This window comes from Nematolebias whitei, chromosome 18 (assembly GCF_014905685.2).
Source record: "Nematolebias whitei isolate Nwh7 chromosome 18, NemWhi1, whole genome shotgun sequence".
In the NCBI taxonomy this organism is placed as follows: Eukaryota; Metazoa; Chordata; class Actinopteri; order Cyprinodontiformes; family Rivulidae; genus Nematolebias; species Nematolebias whitei.
In genome coordinates, this window is record NC_056515.1 from 8,803,383 (window position 1) to 8,810,107 (window position 6,725).

Sequence of the window (6,725 nt, forward strand, 5' to 3'; positions counted from 1 at the left end):
GGGGGGGGGGGGGGGGGGGGGGGTACTGTAAGGATGGTACCATTTGGTGGCCCGGTTTGTGTCTGTGTTCCCTAGTGTTTTCTCTTTAGTTCAATTAGTGCCACCCTTGTCTCGTCACAGCTGTTGGTAATCACGTCTCGTCTTGTCCCTGTATATAAGCCGTCTGTCAGTCTTGTTCTTTGTGGCGTCGTACTCGTTGGGTCTCCTGTGTTCCCCTGAGTCTTCCGAGTTCTCTGAGTCTTCCGAGTTCCCTGAGTTTTCCGAGTTCCCTGAGTCTTCCGAGTTCCCTGAGTCTTCCGAGTCCCCTGAGTCCTCCTGAGTTTCCCGTGCCTTATCTTCCTGTTTATGTAAGTTTTGCTGCCCCGTCAGCCTGTTATTTTGTATCTTTATTTATCATTAAATACCTATTTTTGTATTCTGCTGAGTTGAGTCCCTGTCTGCACTACTGGGTTCGCTCCTGCCTCGAAAATCCTGACAGCAGGGCATCAGGGGGCATGCAATCCTTCAAGGAATTCTAGGTTTAATTAAATACTTTTGATTCATTCTAATACTCAAAAAACATCCTCAGAGTTTGCTTCTGGTCTTTAGGCTACACAAATAACACACCTGACATGGATAATATAAATATTAACTGAAAAAATATAGTTTCATCTGTAAAGTTATCCACAAAATAAAATATAACCAGATCAGAAAACCAACCACAAAGAGTGTCTGATATTAAAGACAGCTGTTGTCCTTATTAATGTTTATCAGCACTGACCCCAATACATTTAAACATATGAAACATAAAATGATAATCTCTTTGAGAAAGACAAAAGCTGCATGTTGTTGCTACAGTGACTCCTGGGACAACATCCCATTTCTTCAACTACAGGAAGGTTTGGTGTAACTAAAGAGGCGTCTTTAATCAACAGCTATGGAGAATTAAACAGGCAGCTCCTCTGAACCAAATCTAACTAGAGATGCATTCAGGCCCTAAAAATCCGACCCAACCCGGCCCCAGCCCGTAGCCATCATTTCCGAACCCGACCCGACTTGACCCGATGAATTAACAGTAATTACAGGTCCAAACCTGAAAAATCCCTGACATTTTAAATTAAGCTTCGACTGCTTATATAATTATTAACGGTCAGTGGATGTACACGGCTGAATAAAGGGGGTAGAAGATCGGAGCTGAGGCAGTGTTTGTCCTTTCATGGCCATCAAAGTGCATTAAACCCCTGCTTCTGCCTGCATTCTGCATTATTCAGGCATGGACCCTGCTCTGACATGTCTGCGAGGATATTTTGGGATTTCACCTGTTTGGGTCATCGGTCACGCACGTCCACTGAGAGCAGCATCAGAAGCTTAACTTAACTTTTTTGAACCCCTTTCAAGGCCGGTCAGCGCGCAGTCAAATGGCCGCATGCGGCTGGTGATTGTATGGCAAGCCATGTTGCCATATAATTGGATCGTAAGCTGTTCGCGTCCGCTGATGCCATCAAAAGCCAGACACCTGTAACGAACCCCGTATAATGGACCAAAATCACCACCACAAAAATCAATTAAATAAAGTTTATTAACTGATGAAAACGGCAGGATGGACCTCGGCAAGCTTTCGCAGACTGTGGACCGGTTCCAGGTTCCAATCACCGATCCACACGAACAGTCTAAAGATGGAGAACGGTTAGTGGTTGTGCAAGTGACGAGAGTGAAGACAAAGTCAGATGAAAAAACAACCACTAACCGTCTCAGTGATGATGGGGGTTCTGAAGCGCTGAAGCGGGTCCAGCTGACCCGGATGACTGCTGGAGGAGCTGGGTCTGGTGAGAGACGACAGTCGGCAGCAGCTGAAGCTTGCAGCGAGGTCTGCAGGATAAGTTGGTGTCTCCAGCACCGAGCGTGATCCAAAACAAGCGAGTGGTGGAGAGTAGAGCTGGTGGGGATGATCTGAGAGACGTGGTCGAGCAGGCGTGGGTCAGAACCGATGATCAGATGCCGAGATAATCCAAGGAGCAGACGAGAGACGAAGTCAGGAGGTCCGTGGGTCCAGAAGCCGGGAGGTCGAGCCGAGAGGAAGGGAACAGGAAACGACGGGAGGACAGAAACGAGTAAAACAGGAATACAAGGACTTGAGAGGACAGGACAGGGACAGAGCGTGGTCATGAGCGCGAGGTATTTACTAACTAAAAGTGTTCAACTACCGGGCACCGAAAAAGAGTCAGCAGTGAGCTTATAAAGGGAGAGGAGGACAGGTGCAGCCAGTTGAGCGCAATCAGCGCTGCTGGCTGCAGTGAAGACAACGTTAAACTAGGAGTGAAGACAAACCTCAACCCACATGCAGAGAAAGAAAAACAAAAGAGTAAATCCCCAGAACCAAAACAAGTGAACAGAGTGACACAAAAACCTAACTGACAGACGTGATTCGTGACAGATCCCCCCCTCAAGGAACGCCTCCCGGCGTTCCACCAGGTTGCTCAGGATGCAGGCGATGGAAGTCCCGGATCAAGGGCTTATCCAGGACGTGACGGGAAGGCACCCAGGACCGCTCCTCTGGTCCGTACCCCTCCCAATCAATGAGATACTGCAGACCCCGACCCCGCCGTCTAGAACGGAGGAGCCGGCGGATGGTGTAAGCCGGTGAACCATCGATCAGACGGGCGGGAGGGGGGGACGCAACAGGGGAATGAAAATGGGAGGAGGAGACAGGTTTGACACACGAAACATGAAAAGAGGGGTGGACACGTAAGGACTTGGGCAGAGTAAGACGAACAGACACGGGGTTAATGACCTTGGAGATGGGGAAAGGACCAATGAAGCGGGGGGCAAGTTTGCGAGAAGCAACCTTCAGGGGAAGGTTCTTCGTGGAGAGCCACACCTTCTGACCCACAGCATACTCAGGTTGGGGGGTCCTATGGCGGTCAGCCTTTTTTTTACAGTAGGCAGCACGTGACTTAAGCAAGGCGGTCTTGGCCCTCCTCCACACCCTCTGGCAACGGAGAGCGGCGAGGTGGGCCGAGGGAACAGATGCCTCCCTCTCCTGAACAGAGATAACAGGCGGTTGGAAACCAAAAACAGTATAAAAAGGGGACAGACCAGTGGCAGATGAAGGGACGGAATTGAAGGCGTGCTCGATCCACGGGAGAGCAGAGCTCCACTTCTCGGGGTCGTTAAGACAGAGGAGCCTCAGTTTGCCCTCCACCTCCTGATTAGCCCTCTCAGTCTGACCGTCCGTCTCAGGGTGGAAGCCCGAGGAGAGGCTAATGGAAATACCCAGAAGATCACAAAACTCTTTCCAGAAGTGGGAGACAAACTGAGGCCCCCGATCAGAAACAATGTCTACAGGCAACCCATGAAGCCTGAAAACCTCACGAGCCATGACGTGAGCCAGTTCTTTAGAGGACGATAACTTATGGAGGGGGACCAGATGAATCATTTTGGAGAAACGATCGCCAATAGTGAGGATGACAGTGAAATTGTTAGAAGGTGGGAGACCAGTTACAAAGTCTATGCCTATATGAGACCAGGGACGTGAAGGGCAAGGAAGGGGGCGAAGAAGTCCCGATGGAGATCGTCTGGAGGTCTTGGACTGAGCACAGGCTGGACAAGACCGAACGTACAGGCGAACGTCCCTGGACATGGTCTCCCACCAAAATTGGGACCTGACAATGAAAAGGGTCTTGGCAAAACCTGGGTGACAATACAGCAGGGAGTTGTGACAAAAACAAATGACCTGTTTAACCATATCGGGTGGAACATATAAACGATCAGGTGGACAGTTAGCTGGAGGAGGACGTGTCTGGCTGAGGTCTCTCAGGTCCTGCTCTAACTGGGTGATGGCCAGGCGGGCACTCTCAGGAAGGATAAAATTCTCCTCCTGAGCTGAGGGGGAATTATCCTCCTCCAAAATGCGAGACAGGGCATCGGGCTTTACATTTTTCTCCCCGGGTCGATAAGAGAGGGTGAAATTAAATCGAGAAAAAAACAAGGCCCACCTGGCCTGACGAGGATTAAGGCGACGAGCGGACCTGAGATATTCCAGGTTCTTGTGGTCAGTCCATACCTGGAACGGGAACCTGGAACCCTCCAGCCAGTGACGCCACTCCTCCAGAGCGAGCTTAACAGCAAGCAGCTCTCTGTCCCCAACATCATAATTCCTTTCTGCCGGGGAAAGGCTGCGGGAGAAGAAGGCGCAAGGGTGAAGACGCCCGTCCTTATTGCGCTGACTAAGAACCGCCCCCGCACCAATGCTGGAAGCGTCCACCTCCACTACAAACGGCTCCTCTGGATTGGGGGACTGCAGGATGGGAGCAGAAACAAAAAGTCTCTTAAGTTCGGTAAATGCGGTCTCTGCTGCAGTGGACCAGGAAAAACGAGACTTGGTAGAAGTGAGTTCATGAAGGGGTTTAGCGATGATACTGTAGCCCTTGATAAAACGTCTATAGAAATTAGCAAACCCCAAGAAACGTTGAAGCTGTTTGCGGTCCTTAGGAACGGGCCAATCCACCACAGCAGAGACCTTGCTGGAATCCATCTCGATCCTATTGGGGGACACAACAAAACCAAGGAATGATGTGGAAGAGACATGAAATTCACATTTCTCAGCCTTAACATATAGTCCATTCTGTAACAGGCGGGTGAGAACAGATCTCACTTGTTTACGATGAGAAATAATGTTCTTAGAAAACACAAGAATATCATCAAGATACACGAAAACAAATTTGCCGACCATGTCTCTTAACACGTCATTCACTAAAGTCTGAAACACGGCCGGTGCGTTGGTTAGCCCAAATGGCATTACCAAATACTCATAGTGCCCATCGGGGGTATTAAAAGCCGTCTTCCACTCGTCCCCCTCTCTGATGCGGACCAAGTGATAGGCATTCCTTAGATCTAATTTGGTGAAAATGTTAGCCCCCTGGATAAGGTCAAAAGCAGTGGACATAAGGGGAAGAGGATATTTGTTCTTAATAGTAATTTTGTTAAGTCCTCTGAAATCTATGCAAGGACGCAGAGACCCGTCCTTCTTTTTAACAAAAAAGAACCCAGCACCGGCAGGAGAGGCGGAAGGGCGGATGATGCCAGATTTCAGGGACCCCTGAATGTACTCTCTCATGGTGGCTTGTTCTGGGACTGAGAGAGAGTACAGAGCTCCTCTAGGAGGAGTAGACCCTGGAATAAGATCAATACCACAGTCGTACGGACGGTGAGGGGGAAGCGAGGTGGCCTTAGTTTTATTAAAGACCTTCTTAAGGTCGTGATACTCTCGGGGCACATTAGATATATCTGAATCATATGTCACATTCGTATCTACCGTTTCGACAGGGACCACAGCATCAAAAAGACATGTAGATAAACAATCATCTGACCACCCTAAAATCTCTCCCCTCCTCCAGTCTAGATGGGGATTATGTTTAATTAACCATGTGGTTCCTAAGACCACCGGAGCTTGGGGAGATTTGATGACCACAAAGGATATCTCTTCCTTATGGTTACCCCCTAAACACAATAAAACTGGTTCAGTAACCAAAGAAAAAGAGTTTAAAGGATGACCATCTAAGGCCACTACTGACAGTTTGTGGGGGGTTGAACAAAAACGGATACCTGCTGTTACAGCAAAGTCATGGTCAATGAATTCAGTATCAGCCCCAGAATCAATGAAAGCTTTAATAGAGACCTGAGATTTGCCGGAGGTGATCAGATCGGCGGATATGGTGAAAGGTGAGGAGAGTTTGCTGGTGCTGACCTGGCTCAGTAGATATCTCCTCTCATCTACTGAGCGACCCCTTTTACCGGACACTTGGCGTTGATGTGACCAGCCCCTCCACAATAAAAACAAAGATGTCCTCTCCGTCTCCTCTCACGTTCAGTCTCAGTAAGGCGGCTTCTGCCCAACTGCATGGGTTCCTCTGCCAACAGAGGAGAAGAAACAATCGGTGAGATGAGAGATCATGGAGGGGGTCGAAACTCACTGACCAGTTTAGTCGCCGGGGAAGTCTTTGTTCCTCGTTCTCTGGCTCGTTCGACCAGCCTTAAGTCCACCCTGGTGGCCAAATCCTCAAGGTCCTGTAGGGAGTCAGGATAACGTTTAGTAGCAAGTTCATCTTTGATCTCGTCCGTTAGACCCCTATAAAAGGCATCAGTAAGAGCCTCCTCGTTCCAATGGCTTCCTGAGGCAATGGCGTGGAAGTCGATAATGTAATCGGTCACCCTGCGATTACCTTGGTGAATGTCAAACAACCGTCTGGCAGCCTCACGTTCTGGCAAGACTGGGTCAAAAACCCTACAGAGCTCCCTGGTGAAGGCCTGTAGAGAATAAATGTTAGTAGAGTTTTTCTGCCATTCAGCAGTGCCCCACTTCTTAGCTTGCCCAGCGAGAAGAGAGATCATATAAGCGACCTTGGATTTTTCTGAGGGAAAAGATGACGGTTGTAACTCAAAATGGATCTCACATTGCGTGATAAAAGGTCTACACTGATCAGGAGTCCCTGAGAACAATTCGGGCGGAGTCAGACGAGGTTCCCTATTGGATTCAACATAATGCGTGGTCATGGCTGAATTATGTTGCTGATCCTGTGAGTTTAAGTTGTCCAACCTGCGGGACATGTTCTGCATGTCTGAGGTTATTTTACCGATAGCTCCCTCAACCTCTGAGCGCCAACCTGCTGGTGGTGAGTGATCCATAATGGCCCGGTAGTTCTGTAACGAACCCCGTATAATGGACCAAAATCACCACCACAAAAATC

General features: G+C 49.0%; 1 protein-coding gene across 1 annotated transcript in view; it reads left to right on the forward strand.

The window, feature by feature from the left end:
• LOC119425022 (disabled homolog 2-interacting protein) overlaps nt 1-6,725 on the forward strand; it is a 217,406-nt gene that overhangs the window by 167,290 nt on the left and 43,391 nt on the right. The gene's annotated exons all lie outside the window — the stretch shown is intronic.